Source organism: Vigna unguiculata, chromosome 11, assembly GCF_004118075.2.
Source record: "Vigna unguiculata cultivar IT97K-499-35 chromosome 11, ASM411807v1, whole genome shotgun sequence".
Lineage (NCBI taxonomy): Eukaryota > Viridiplantae > Streptophyta > Magnoliopsida > Fabales > Fabaceae > Vigna > Vigna unguiculata.
This window is the reverse complement of record NC_040289.1, coordinates 20,251,684-20,268,109: the sequence shown is the minus strand read 5'-3', so window position 1 is coordinate 20,268,109 and position 16,426 is coordinate 20,251,684. Positions and strand designations below refer to the sequence as shown.

The 16,426-nt window shown below is 36.2% G+C and overlaps 1 pseudogene; it reads left to right on the top strand.

Moving 5' to 3' along the window:
- Positions 1 to 9,605: 9,605 nt before the first annotated feature.
- LOC114170242 lies at positions 9,606 to 13,423 on the top strand (annotated as a pseudogene).
- The last annotated feature ends 3,003 nt before the right edge of the window (positions 13,424 to 16,426 follow it).

Genomic DNA, 16,426 nt, shown 5'->3' with positions numbered 1-16,426 from the left:
ACATTACTACCTCTTTCACCAATAGAAGTCAATGAAGACCAATTGCAAATGATTAAGAAAAGAAAAAAAGAGAAGGCGCAAAAGAAGGCACAAGGGCATGAGTCCAAGAAGAGCATGATCACCCTCAAGGGGATGAAGAAGGTAATGCTTGCCCTAAAACCCATATTCCTAGCTTATCCTAGTGAATCTTCCCCCTCCTTCCAAAACCCTCACTCTAGATGTCCCTTAGACTTGTCATTAGTCTTAGATGAGTTCAAAGATGTTTTTCAAGAACCTCCAAAGGGTCTCCCACTCCTAAGAGGTATAGAACACCAAATTGATTTCATACAAGGCTCATCTTTGCCTAATAGGCCAGCCTATAGGACTAGTCCCAAGGAGGCTAAAGAAATTCAAAAACAAGTGAATGAGTTGTTAGAAAAGGGGTGGGTGCAACATAACATGAGTCCTTGTGCAATGCCTGTGATCTTAGTCCCCAAAAATGATGGAACATGGAGAATGTGCATAGATTGGAGGGCTATCAACAACATAACCATCAAGTATAGGCATCTCATTCCTAGGTTAGATGATTTGATTGATGAGTTACATGGTGCAACCATATTTTCCAAAATAGACTTGAAGAGTGGGTACAATCAAATTAGAATCAAAGGAGGTGATGAATGGAAAACCTCTTTCAAGACTAAGTTTGGATTATATGAGTGGTTAGTCATGCCCTTTGGCTTGACCAATGCACCTAGTACATTCATGAGACTCATGCACCATGTTTTTAGGGAGTTCTTAGGGAAGTTTGTTGTGGTATACTTTGATGACATTCTCATTTATAGTATGTCTCAAGATGACCACTTGCATCATTTAAGGAGTGTGTTAGAAACCTTAAGGAAGGCATCCTTATATGCTAACATGGAGAAATGTGTGTTTGGGATGGATCATGTGATCTTCCTAGGTTTCAAAATAAATCAACATGGGGTCCATGTGGACCAAGAAAAAGTGATGGCCATTAAGGATTGGCCTCCCCCAAAGAATGTAAGTGAGCTTAGGTCTTTCCATGGGTTGGCTAGTTTCTATAGGAGGTTTGTGCCAAACTTTAGCACCATAGCCACCCCTCTCAATGAATTGGTCAAGAAAGGTGTGGCCTATAAGTGGGGCAAAGATCAAGAAAAGGCTTTTGAAACTTTAAAACAAAAATTGATCAATGCACCACTCTTAGCCCTCCCTAACTTCTCCAAAAATTTTGAAATTGAGTGTGATGCATCCAATGTAGGCATTGGGGTCGTACTTCTCAAAGAAGGGCACCCCATAGCTTATTTTAGTGAGAAACTCAAGGGGAGTCACATCAATTACTCCACCTATGACAAAGAGCTTTATGCTTTTGTGAGAACTTTGCAAACTTGGCAACACTATCTTCTTTCAAATGAGTTTGTGATACATAGTGACCATGAGTCACTCAAATTTTTGAAAAGCCAAGGCAAGTTAAACAAGAGACATGCTAGGTGGGTAGAGTTCTTAGAACAATTCCCATATGTGATCAAACATAAGCAAGGAAAGACTAATATTGTGGCGGATGCACTTTCAAGAAGGCATTTTGTCCTTTCCATTCTTGAAACTAAATTTCTTAGTTTTGATCATATTAAGGAATTGTATCCAAAGGATGTTGATTTCTCCCCCATTCTTAGTGAGTGCCACCAAGGGGCTTACAAAGACTTTTACCTTCTCAATCAATATCTTTTCAAAGGTAAGAGACTTTGCATTCCCCAAGGTTCCTTAAGAGCCTCACTCATTAGGGAGGCACATGAGTGAGGATTAATGAGGCATTTTGGGCCAAACAAGACTTTGGAAGTCTTGAAAGAACACTTCTATTGGCCTTATATGAGGAAGCATGTAGATAGGCATTGTAAAGGTTGCATAGCATGCATGAAAGCCAAGTCTAGAGTCCAACCCCATGGTCTTTACACCCTCTTGCCTATCCCTTCCAAGCCTTGGGTTGACATTTCTATGGATTTTGTCTTAGGCCTCTCAAGGACCAAAACAGGTAGGGATTCCATTTTTGTAGTGGTGGATAGGTTCTCTAAGATGGCCCATTTCATTCCTTGCCATAAGATTGATGATTCAACTTATATTGCAAATCTTTTCTTCAAGGAAGTGGTAAGACTACATGGCCTACCTAGGTCCATTGTAAGTGATAGGGACTCCAAGTTCCTAAGCCATTTTTGGAGAACCTTGTGGTGTAAATATGACACCAAGCTTCTTTTCTCCACCACTTGCCATCCCCAAAGTGATGGCCAAACCGTGGTGGTTAATAGAACCCTAAGGCAAATGCTAAGATGTATGATAGTGCAAAACATTAGAGAGTGGGAGGAACTTCTTCCCCACATAGAGTTTGCCTATAATAGGGTTGTGCATTCCACTATTTGTCATTCCCCTTTTGAGGTTGTGTATGGGTTCAATCCCCTAACTCCCTTAGACCTCCTTCCCCTACCCACTCATGAGGCATGGACTTGCCAAGATGGTGAGGCCAAAGCCGAGTACATTCAAGACTTGCATTCACAAGTCAAGGAAACCATTGAGAGGAGAGTTAAGAAACAACAAGAGGATGGTAATAAGGGAAGAAAGGAAGTCATCTTCCAAGAGGGAGATTGGGTTTGGCTTCACTTGAGAAAGGAGAGATTCCCTACTCAAAGGTAGTCTAATCTCCTCTCTAGACGAACACATTAAAAAGTCAATGCTCAAAAACAAGAATTGCAAGCTAGATAAAAGGGGCATAGATGAAGATTATTACCATACCAACTCGATGTGATAATTTCATATCAATTGTAGTGAATCAGGACCTTAGCATGCCCAATCTTTAGCAAGCGAGTTGATGAAGGCGTGACCACCTCCTTAGAAGCTCCCTCAAGAAGGATCACTAGAAGCATGTCTAGAGGGGAGTCTTTTATTCCATCACCTTTATCTTTGTTTTGCATTACTTTAGTTTGAATTCCCTAAGTTGGTTTCTAGTTGACTTATTTTGGTTGACTTGTTGACTTTGATCTAAAGTTGACCTTTAACCAAGATTAGATTAACTTAAACCAACATGCTAATCCTTGTTTGTCTTGTTTTGTAGGTAATTAAGAGAAAGTAGAGCATGGCTAGGTGGCACTTGGTGATTGGAGCACTTGGATGAAGTGGAAGAGAGAGGAAAGCAAAAAGCATAAAGCAAAAGCAAAAGTAGACATGTACCTTGTCTCCTTTTGCCTTTGTGGTTTATGCCTTAGAAGGTCACTTGGTCTCCTTCCTCTTTTGGCCTAGAATCCTCATGGGAATGCCTCCACCAATCATCTCCCTTCACTTGGCCAAGACTCACTCTCACATTAGGTTTAGGGTTTGCTAGTTAATCCTTTTTCATGTTTTTGTATTTGCTAAAGGACCCCTATGAACTCCTATTTAAAGGGTGCTCCTTGTCTTGTAAAAGGGTTGATCATTTTGTTATAAACTTTGTGCATTCAACCACCAATTTTCATGAGCTATCCTTCCTAGAAGTGAACTCACCTTTGCCTTATCTTGCTTGCAAGTGGCGGCACCATCACTCATCTCTAGGGTTTGGTTGGCTTAGATCCCCCTATGAGTGGCGTGCTTCTTCCATTCTTCATCTTCTATGCTTTCCATTTTTATTGTTTCTTCTTTCATTTTGCTCTTTAAGTGTTGTTATTGCCGTGTGTGTTTAAGCTTGAATCCAACTCTCTTCTTCCTTTTATGAGCTTGAGAAATGAACCTTCACATCTAGATAGCATGGTATCTTAATGTCCAGTGGGAATTTTCAAAAAGCTTTCTTAAACAACTTCACCATATTCATAACTCTAAAAGGAAACAAGATAATCCTTCATCACGAGTATAACTTCTCAACAACAAGAATGTTAACTTGCAACAAAAGTAGATTCAAAACTCCAATTAAACTATACTTCATAAAAAGTAATCATAAAATACATTTGTAGTTGAAAAAAATACATAACAAGTAACGTTTCCATCAAGCTCAAGTTCAACTTCCTCTAGTACTCATGGTTTTCCCAATTGAAAAAAGGATTTGATAGAGGCATGGCTATGGCCATCGCAGGAATTTCAGAGCAGTTGATGGAATCATGCCCAAGACCTTCAAAGAGATCTTAGATTAACTTTGGATCATAGAATATGATCTCTTTTCTAAATTTTGTAATGTTTATGTTTGAGCTTTATCGGACCTTTTAGTTGTGTTGGGATTTTTTGTTTAGGCCCATAGTATATACGCTTTTATGAGACACATTTGTAGTTAGATTGGAGTATATGAAAATTTGAGTTTTTCTCTCAAGTCTTGAGGTTCTCCTTCGAACCACTGATCCTTATCCTTAACCTTCAGAATGTGCCTCTACCTTCTCTCCTTTTAGGTCAAATGTCATTCTCTCCAAAAGAATTATTTTTTCCTCTCTCTCCCAAAAGAGGGATTTTCCCAAAAAGGGTGTTTATTTCCTAAAAGAGTTGTTCATTTGACCTTTGTCAAACCCCTTACTTATAGATTTTTCGAATTAGACTAGGCTTGTTGATTTGTACTTCTTGTACTAGAGAAACCAATTTTATAAAGAGATTCTTCTTAATTTCTTTGATATTTTTACATATCTGTAAAATATTAAATATGTAAACCAAATCCTTATCTTTTCCAATTTTATTAAATAAAACCTGAAAATATTTAAAAGGATACTAATAAAATATAAAATAAAAGATAAAAATAAATAAAAAATAAAACATAATATCTATTATCAGCTGCCTAGAAAACTCCTCATTAATGCTTCACATAAATATAAAAAATGCCTAAACGTCACTTCTAACCACATATATATTCATCAAGCCAAATTAACAAGGCAGTCATAACACAATATTAAGTACAAAGAGGTCGAAGATGACCACCTATACAACTTGGTCAAAGATAACCCAAGTTCATCATGGTTAAAGATGACCACTTATAACTTGTCTAAATGGCCAAGTCCACCTACAAAACATAAAGTCGGCTACAACTCAACAAAGGGTCAATTACAATTGCAACATGTATATCCTATCTACATAATCAAACTTCTAAGCTTAAGGGGCTTGTTTACCTACCTGACCTAACAAATATACTCAAAGAGTATAGCCTAACAAAGTTCATTCAACATTATGGGCTTAAAGTAGATAAATAATATTAACAAAGATATTTGTTGATTCAGTTACTATATATTAACAAAATATATGGTCTAATCTCAATAGAGTGATTATAAGATATATTGATATCATTAATATCCTCTTATAATGTGAAAAACATATATGGTTAATAATGCATTACTATTATTATCTTGCTAATTTATCTTACATGCGACAATTTTTTATTACATTATTGATATTCTAGATTTTTTTAATAGTTTTCATTAAGGTCAAGAATTTCTATGAATACTGTTACTCGTACAAGGAGTGTAACTAATAATTGGCATTATCATGTTTTATTTTATTTATTTTTTATGTTTTATTTTTGAATTTAATTTGATATTTAAGGTTTAATTCAATAAAAGTGGAAATGTTTGGAAAATATTTTGCAAATAAGTGGAAATCTCAAAGATTTGTGAAGATTAGCAACAAAATGAGTGAAATCTCCAATATTATTTATCCACAAAGTTAGCTTATCCAATTACAAGTTAGAAGATTTGAAGAATATATCAAAGATATGAAATCTATGAAGATTAAAAGTTATATATCAAGGATTATCTATTACAATTTAATGAAGTACAAAATCAAGTCCAAATTTTAGGCCCAGTCCAATTATGAAAGTTTATAAAAGAGGGTCTGATAGAGGTCAAAACACACACTTGAAGAGAAAGAAACTTGATCTAAATACTTTTGAAGGTAAAAGGACATTTTGAAGGCTGAAGGCATTCAATTTCATCATTAGTCCAGTGTTCAATATATTTAGGAGTAACTAACAGTGGGGTTGGGTGTAATTTATTATTAATTCTTTGTGAATTCTTCATTCAACATAATCTTTTTCCATACTTCCTATTTTTATTCTTGTTCCAACTGCATAGTCTGTGAATTTTGCACATGCGAGAATCCATACTGATCTGAAAGATATTTTGGAAACCCAAATTACGATCTTTAATTGCATGTTTTAGATATGGTGCATATGTGGGAGTACTAATTGATCCAAAGGATAGTTTGTGAAACCTGAGTAGGATAAAACAACCATTGATTTCGCATGCTAGACATAGATGTAGTCATCGGTCATTCTTAAGCATCAACACTTTGGTCATTAATGCAAACATAATAGTAAAAATTGCTAGACATATGGTTTTTATTATTTTAGGTTTGTTTGCGACGAAATCGAAGGATGTTACAAACGATGTCTTAGAGACAAAATGAGGAATGTTTTGTTTATTGTTTTTATTTTGAATGGAATTGTGAAACCTAATCCCGGTGAAGTTTTTATCTTTTATTTTCCTCAATCAAGCAATTTGTTCCCATTGTCTCAAGTTCTGTTATTCTTTACATTTAATTTCAAATTTATCTTTCATTTAAACTCAATAAATATTTTTGTTATTCTCATCCTTTATTAGTAACTAACCAATTAATTCAAATCACATTAGTTCCTATAGGAGACGATGTATGGACTTGTTCACTATATTACTTGTTCGATTTGGTATACTTGCCAATGAATCTTCCCTATATTCCATCCATTAGGAGCATTTAACAAGAGTTATCAAGCAACTTAGATCTTGCCACCTATCAGAAGGAAGAGGCTCCGAAACTCGATAAGAACAATACGCTAGGGAAGCCAACATAAACAATTTATCTTCTCTTAGTTTAATCATAGTCATCTAGTTTAAATCACATATTTTAATTTAAACTTTACGAATATATGTTTTATTTTATATATATATATATATATATATATAATTGTTCCTGCAGAGAATAAATAAGATAAGTTAGGCACAAGCGTCACCTTACCCTGTAGTCCGCTATCTCTTCGGTTGGCCTCTTCCTGGTCGGTACATGTCAGCTTGAACCCAGGAGGGGTTACCTGCAGAAGAGTCTCTGAAGCTCAAGTAAGTCAAAGTTCTCAGGGAGTCAAATCAGTGATTAATGAATGCGTACCTTTAATTGCTGGGGTCCACGTGTATTTATAGAGCATTAATGATGTCTGACCATCTCATGGGCTGGGCCTTGACTTGGGCTCTAACTTGGGCTGTGAGTGGGCTTGGGCCCTAACCCAGGCCCTTAAGGTTTATTGAACGCGGGGGCTTCTATTATCCTGAGTTCATTGGAGTGGTCGACCTAGGCTCTAATCTTACCGGATATGTTGGAGTAGTCGGTCTAGGCCGGCTACTTGTCTTGATGGCTTATGTTGGTGATATGAGATGCATGTTGTTCCTTTAGATGTTTAGTTTAGGTTAAAACCGGTACAAGTTTAGGCTAACTCGGCCTAGGCTGGGAACTTGGCTACCTTGATATACACATTGTCTACTTATTTGGTCGAGTTTGGCTAGGTGTGGTACACCAGTCCCCTAGCCTTGTCCGATATGAGTTGTCGGTCAAGGGTGATATGTGTTGGTTGTGTTTGTATGCTAGCGGAACCGGCTAGGTGTGATACAATAATCAATGTAAAACATTATTATCTATGTCAATTATGATCTTAATTGACATAAAATTAATTGTTATACTCCATTAGCTACATCTACGTCAGTCAATATTTATCTGAGGTAGATGAACCCATTTTTTGCATTGTGTTTCTAAATTTGCCGTAAAAATACATTTTTTATATCTCGTGCAAGTCTATCGTAATCTTTTTACATATCTCTATATCTTTGTTGATTCTTTTATGTGACCTAATTTGATCATAAAAATTGATATACCAAACATTTCTTGTTTTAGTTCGAACATTATATATTGTAATGAAAGTGCAACTGGAAAATGAGCTGGGGACAATTAAAAACAAGCCAATGAAGTTGGGACACGTGGATGAGAGCAGAGGAGGCAAGTGTAACAACCGAATTACACGATCCAGAAAAGAGAGTGTGTGGATGAAGGACTACGTGACATAACGCAGTGGGTTAAAAGGAAAAAATCGTTAGAGGAGAGAGGGGGGAAAATTGTTGAGATCATTCATTTCTCTTGATTCACTTTTTCCTTATTCTCTGAGTTTTTGTTAATAGAGAGAGTTGATAATCATTGTTGAATGAAATAATTTTTCCCTTGCATCCATAATGATTGTGCTTGTCTTCTTTTTTGGTATCTCTGTTACTGTTATATTGGTTTTTTTGGTATTTATTAGCTTACATATAATTCCCTGATTTTAAGAAAATATATTTAATTCATAATATTTTCAAATACATGTTAGGTAATAATCAACGACTATTGAAACAAACGTGAGAATTTGGTTATGATAGATAGGTGTGTTTTATGGACCAATAATATCGCAAGTTATCCCTATACGCACCAAAATTGTTGAACTTTCTATCCTAGACTTATATAGAAGTTTGAACTAGTTATTTGGACATTAGACAATGAATGAAAACAACCATTGACAAGACTAGACACTTTCATCCTTCTAGCCATATTCTAGAAAGAAAAGCAAACAAAGCACATAAAACAGGAAATACAAGAGTCCACCAAAAATTCCACTAAAACTCATACAACATTTAAAACTTACTACTTCAATCACACAAATTATTATCACTCATTGTCAAGAACCAAGCCACTTGTCTAATATATTTTTATGAAGTTTATACTTCGCACACAAGTTTGACTCTTTTTGTTTTCTTAGTCTTCAGAGTGAACTTTTACTCACAGGCTTAGTACTCAATGAAGTTTATACTTCGCACAGAATTTTGACTCCTTCGTTCATGCTTTAGATACTCTCTCTTTCTACTGTGCGATTTATTCTTTTTGTTACATTGGTTAATGTTTATTGGGACGTAAATGAACTAGTGTTTCTAATAATTAAAGTAAAAGTACTCTCTCTTTTTTCATGTGTTTTGTAAATCTGACGCAAAAGATCCTATTTTTAGGTTCCTTATATGTGACCTAATATGATGATTAAAGAAATATATACCAAACCTCTTGTTCTTGTGTGAACATTATAAAATTAGCTATTTTTTTTTAAAAGTAGATATTTCTTTCAGAATATTCAAAGACATGCGTTAACTAATGAAAAAAAATACTACATTGACACAAACGTGAGATGAGTTTTGTGGACCAATATCACAAGTTTTGTCCTTCCTAAATTGAAATTTCTAACGAAGTCTTTTATGTCCCAACTATTTGGAAACCGTATTGTGACTGATAACAATTGATAATACAGATGGCTTACCACATTCCAGAAAGAGAAACAAAGCAACCCGTAAAACACGAAATACAAGAGTCAATAGTACTGGAAATAGTAGAATAAATTAAGTTGAAGTTAAAATTTACTACTTCAATCACACACATTATTATCACTTACTATAAATTCTTGTGAAGTTTATACTTTGCTCACAAGTTTGACTCCTCCGTTATTTAGGCTATATAGATTCTCTCTATTTTTATTTAGTGTTTTCGGTTCTCTTACTCTTGTGAGCTCTAACTCTCAAGGTTACATCTCAATGAAGTTTACTCTTGTTACTTTAACGAGTCTCATACTTATATTGTTTATCCCCTCTCTTGTTTCCATTGTACAAGACACATTATCCATTTCGCAGTCCCAATCCCTCACTTATGGAAAGACCATAGTTTCTCACCCACTCCGAACCTTTGAGCTTGGTTTCTTCAATCTTGGAAATCCCAACAAGATCTATCTCAGGATTTCGTATAAGAATATTCCAATTAAAACCGTTGTTTGGGTTGCAAACGGTGCCAGTCCTATCAATGATTCCTCTGCCATCTTGACACTAAAAAATTTAGGCAACTTGGTCCTTGCACACAACAACATGGTTCTTTGGTGCACTAGTTCATCAAATGATGCACAAAATCCAATAGCAGCGCTTTTGGATTCTGGTAATCTTGTAATAAGATATGAGAGTGCAGCAAATGCAGAGGCATACTTGTGGCAAAGCTTTAATTACCCTTCTAACACAATGGTTGTTGGAATGAAGATTGGATGGGACATCAAAAGAAATCTTAGTATTTCTCTGGTAGCTTGGAAGAGTTATGATGATCCAACACCAGGAGACTTCTCGTGGGGCATTAAACTTTATCCATATCCTGATATGTATATGATGAAGGGAACCAAAAAGTACCACAAAGCTGGACCATGGAATGGATTACGCTTCAGTGGCTGGCCAAATCTGATGCCTAATAAGGTTTACAATTATAAGTTTGTGTCCAACAAGTAAGAGGTTTATTACACATGGACACTGGTGAATACTAGTTTAATAACAATTGTGGTCCTTAACCAAACCTTGCTAGAACATCCTCGTTATGTGATGGGGATCAAGCAATAAGCATTGGGAGGGGATTAAGGATTGTTCAAGAAGTAGCCACAAAGCCCAAAGAGTGGATTGTTTATAAAAGAAAAGGAAAAAATGAGCTGGCAAAACAATTAGTTATAGAGAGAGAGAATATAATCCCTTTTATTAAGGAGTACAAGAGTATGGGGAAGGGAAAGCAGGATTGACGTATTATGGTTGGACTGAGTAGTTGTTATGTTACTCTATAAGGAGTTGTTGCTCTGGGGTATTAGAATGAGGTATCCTTTCTAGAGCATTTTCTTCTTTTTTGCCGATTTCAGCGATAAATAATACTCTTCCCGTATCTATTCCACCTTTACCTAGTTCTTTTCTATCTTTATATTATTTGATTGTGGCGGTCTGCATCATTATGTATGGTTTCAGGATAATAAATCATGGCATACTTATTCAACCGTACCAGAAGATTTATGTGGCCCTTATGGCGTATGTGAAGTCAATGCATATTGCTCCCTTTCTGCATCACTAGTGTCTGAATGCTTAAAAGGGTTCGAGCCTAAGTCTCTTGAAAATTGGAGCACAACGGACTGGTCTGAAGGATGTGTCGTTAAACATCCTTTGAATTGCAAGAATGATGGGTGTTGGTGTATGGTCGAGTACGTCCCGGCCTGATAAGGAGCAAATGGTTGGGTTTACCCCGTCCCGAGAGGAACATAAAGAGGTTCGACATAGAGGGTTCTTGAGATCGTCTGGTTCCGCACTAAAATAGTATCAATCAGGTACAATGGGTTTGTCCTTGTGGAAGGCTTGAAAGTGCCGGATACTGAACATACGTTTGTGGATCAGAGTATTGATCTATGGCAATGCAGAAATAAGTGCTTCAATACTTATTCCTGCATGGCATATACAAATTATAATATTAGTGGAGTAGGAAGTGGTTGTGTCATGTGGTTTGGTGATCTATTGGACATCATACACTATTCAAATACTTCATGATGTGATCCCAACAAGGCTTATAGCTTGGGCCAACGCCTAGGTCAAAATCATGCTCAAGGCCCAATACATGGCCCACATGCACCTTCAAGCCCAGGCCTATTAAGAGGCCTAATAACAAGGGGCATGCTAAAAAAGATCCAATTGGGCTTCATTCAAGATGGTCCACACCCATATGGGCTTCTCACACTCTTCACATGGGCCAAAGAAGATGTGAAGATTTGAAGAGATGTATCAAAGAGCAATAAAATAACAATAAGATTGGCCAATTGTTTAGGCTTTGTTTTCTAGAATAATAAGCCAAACAATGTGTAGTTGAATTGATAAAATTGGGCTTGACTAAGCCCAATAGGAGATTTGGCCATGAGCTACCAAAGGTCCAAGGTGGACTAAGTGGAAGCCAATATTCCTTCCTACACCTCATGGATCATGCATCCCATGGAGCCAAGTCTACACTCCATTCATACGCCTCTTTCATCCGAGGGCTAAGAGAGTGTCTTCTTTTTCAAGTCTTCATCCAAAGGCTAGGAAGACACGTCCTTATCCAAGCCACCATCCAAGGGTGATGATTAAAGCTTCTCCTCCAAGAATTAGTCTAGCTTTTAGGCTCCCATTGTTTGATTTGTCAACAATTACAGTTGCTACCGGTAATTTTTCAGAGATCAACCGAATTGGAGAAGGTGATTTTGGACTTGTATATTGGGTAATTCAATGTTTTTTTGTCAATTTGAATATTCGAAGAGTATTGCAGAATTATAAATACCATTAAATCATTTTTTTGGAAATGAAAACATTTCGAGAATAATTAATATCATAAAGAGTCTTTACTCACATGAATATGCTTTGCAGGAAAAATTATTCAGTGGACTAGAAATTGTTGTAAAGAGATTATCAAAGAATTCAGGATAAGGAATAACCGAATTTGTAAATGAAGTGAAACTAATTGCAAAACTTCAGCACATGAATCTTGTAAAACTTCTAGGTTGCTGCATTCAGAACCAAGAAAAAGTATTGGTTTATGAATACATGTCCAACGACAACCTAGATTACTTCATTTTTGGTATAGAGTGTCAGGATCTCTTATTTTAGTACTCACAAGTGTTTTATAATTATATTAAAATATAGAAGGTTCTCAAGCATGAATATTCATTTTTTAATGAAAGATTGTTGTGAAACGAAGATCATACCAAAGGTAAATTACTTGACTAGACAAAGCATTTCCACATAATTTGTGGACTAGCAAAAGGACTTATGTATCTTCATGAATATTCTCGACTAAGATTGTCCATAGAGATCTCAAACGGAGTAATGTTCTTCTAGATGAGGATTTCAATCCAAAAATATCAGATTTTGGATTGGCTAAAACTGTTGGAAAAGAGGAGATCGAAGGAAACACAAATATGATAGTTGGAACATTGTGAGTGTCTGAATGTTTTAGAACCTTTTCCTTTACAAGAAAGTCGTATAAATTTGATCTTTCTTCAATGGTTTATTTCAGTGGGTAGATGGCATTGAAATATGCTGTTGATGGACAATTTTTAGTAAAATTAGATGTTTTCAGCTTTGGTGTTATACTGTTGGAGATAATATGTGGGATGTAAAATAGCGGACCATATCGTGGAAAGCAATGTAACTTTCCTGATCATGTAACCACTTTGCTAATTATTATTCTATCCATCTTATATGTTATTTACATTCTTGTTCATTATACGTATTTTGGTCTTTGCATTTAGGCTTGGACATAGTGGAAATTTGGAAAGACTTTAGAAATAATTGACTCAAACATTGAGGGTTCGTGCATTTAATTTGAATTGTTACGTTGTATCCATATTGGGCTATTATGTGTTCAACAATACCAAGAGGATAGGCCTACAATGAGTTCAGTAGTTTTAATGTTGGGAAGTGAGATGGATTTGGATGAACCAAAAAGGCCAGGGATTTTCAATAAGAAAGACTCTATTGAAGCAAGTTCAAGCTCAAGTAGTTCAACCAATGCCCTAATCATAACCTTGAGTGCTCAGTAAAAATGAATGGTGTCACAACCAGAATCGTGACGAAAGAAAAAAAACGGTTTAAATAGAGATTTGGAGTCACTACCATAGTTATTTTTGAAAAACTATGAAAACAACAAAATAAAACAAGTCTGCGAAAAACCATATTTTGGATCTGGGAGTCGGTTAGGTGTAGGGAAGAAGTTAGCATCTTACAACGCCCGCTCGGAGGTAGTACCTTTAATTAAAAATGCAAAGTTGATGTGGTTTTCAAAATGTTGACTTTCCCCAAAAATATAAGAGAAAAAACTACTACAAAGAAACAAAAATATTTTTTTGGTTATTTTTTGGCTTGACAAGGATTAACCTTGATCCTATGTATTCTCATTCCAAAATGAGAAATTAGGGTTTCTCAAGGTGTTAGAACTAGGATTGCTCGATTAGTATAGAACTAGGCTTGGTGGCCAGGCAGAGCTGGGCTTTTGCCAGATAAAACTAGACTTGGGGGCCAGTACGAAATCGGGCTTGATGGGCTAGACAAAGCTGGGCTTATGGGGCAATACGAAACTAGGCTTGATGGGCCAAACAAAATTGGGCTTATAATATATATAGGTCATTCATATGAATGAAGAGGACCACCAATCCAAGAAATGTCAAGAAGATGATTCTTGTAAATTGATTCCTTTAGAAGAAACAATAGTTTAAAGAAGTATGATGCATGGCTATGCTCACTTGTGTTATGTTGTCAAGATTTTTGCTTTTTGAATTTGGTGTCAACACATGGCACGGTGATATGACATGCAAATGATTTTGCATGATGGAAAGCATGTTTAGGGTCAAAACATTATTGTAGAGATCAAGATGCTGAAATGCATGAATGCATGATGAAAAACTTGTTATGCTCTACCTTTTCGAAGTTTGGTTTTTTCACGCTATGGAGAACGTAGGATGAAATTCGAAGTATTTTGAAATGGAGTTTTTGAAAAGAAAGTAATCATAAGTGAGAAGTGACAAGGTATTCAGACATTGGTAAGCATCTTTTTAAAGAGGAGAAACAAGGTGTCAAAACCTTGGCAGGGTGTTGAAATCTTGCTTAAAGAGTAGAAAAAAGGTGTAAAAACCTTAGCAGAGTGTAGAAACCTCGACTTAAACAAGAGAAACAAGGTCTCGAAACCTTGGCAGAGGGATCAGGGTGTCGTAACCCCGATGTGCAAGAGAAAACAAGGTGTCAAAACCTTGGTGTAGTGATTATGGCGTCGAAACCCCAATATGCTAGAAAAACATGATTGATAAGGATTTGGCAATTTGAAGGAGGAAACATGAATGTATTTTTGATCTTTTTGTGTTTTTGAAGGGGAAGGATTCGAAAACCATTCAGATGAATGAAAAGAGCTTCTATCCGAAAGATTTTTTTTTGAATGAGTGCAACGTATGTTATGGTTGTTTGTGCAAGATGCATGTCATTATGCCAACTCATGAATCATGAATGTATGTACAACCCTTTTTCATTTTTTTGCTACTCAAGGTGTTAAAACTTTAATGCTAGAACCAGTGTGTTGAAACCCTAATATGCATGAAAACCTGAATGCATGATAGAAATAGGTTGGTTGTGTCTTGTCTTTTAATTTTTCTACGCATGCCTAAGTCAATTGTTTTATTTGCAATCATCAAATTCATTGATTTTGAATGTTCCATGAAAGTGAGGGATGTCACACATCTCGAGGTCTAACATCTGAAATGATTATATCTTTGATTTTTTAATTTGCGACATTAGTGCACACGTGCTTGAATTCACAAATGAGTGAAAGGCTAGGAATTTTTATAAAGAGTTTGAAGGAGACTGAGATAGCCATATGGGTATGTTGTTCCTCACACACCCCTCAAAGGAGAAGTAATTTATGAATGTCAAGGCGAAAAACACAAGAGTTCCCAAAAAGGTTGCCCCAATTTTGGTGTTTTAGAACTAGTGTTTGAGAATATGGATATGTGAATGTTAGGGTGAGAAACTCATGAGACACACAAAGCTTCCCAAGTTTCGAGGTATCGAGAAGAATTTGAATGAAGTATGAATTTTGTGTAAAAAAAGATAGTGGAAATGGAAGGGATTTGATCAAAAGGATTGCCCTAGTTGGTTTATGTTCTTTTCACTTGCCTTTGATAAGATGACATGAAGTTCCCTTCTTCTTTTTGAAATCAATTATTTGGTCAGATCAATTTATTGAGAAACTATATTTTTATATCATTTCCTTTGAAGCATAATCTAGACAACATGCAAAAAATTTCCAAGGGCTTAGAAGGGATTGGATGAGGTGATGAGGACTGACTAAAGAGTTGACACAGTCCGATTTGGTCTCAGTGCACCATATGTTTGGGTTTGCCCCATCTATTGATGACATGAAGAAAATGATAGGGACTTCAAGAGTTGGCTCAATGTGAGAGTATAGATTGGCATAAGGGCACAAAATGTGTTTGACATGCCCCGATTATAGAAGAAATGGTTAGAAAAATGGAAGGGACTTCAAAGGCTTCTCTGATTTGAGGATCGGGATTGACGCACTGCCCTAATCATGAGAAGGAAAGAAGAGGTTGAAAAATGATGGGAACTTAAAAACTTTCCCTAATTCGAGGATTTGGATTGAAACACTGTCCTAATTTTGTAGAGGTCGAAAAATGATGGGGACTTCAAAAGCTTCCCTGACTTGAGGACATAGATTGAAGCACAAATTGTGTTTGGTCTGCCCTAGTTATGAGATGGCATGGGGAGGTTGAAGAGTGGTGGGAGACTTCAAAAGTCGTCCCTATTGTGACCATGATAATTAAGGTGAAATTTTCGTTTCTTCAGGTAAACGAATAATCACATGAATGGTGAAATGAAGCAACTGCCTAGTTTGGATTTTAGAGAAAAAGGTTGGACAAATTGTATGACATTGTTGGACAAGGTTTAGGCTGAGAGTGGAGGATATAGTAGGAAACGAAGATGGAGTCCACGAAAAAGGTGAGAACGAAACAACGAAGGAGGATGCCCCTTATCTAATT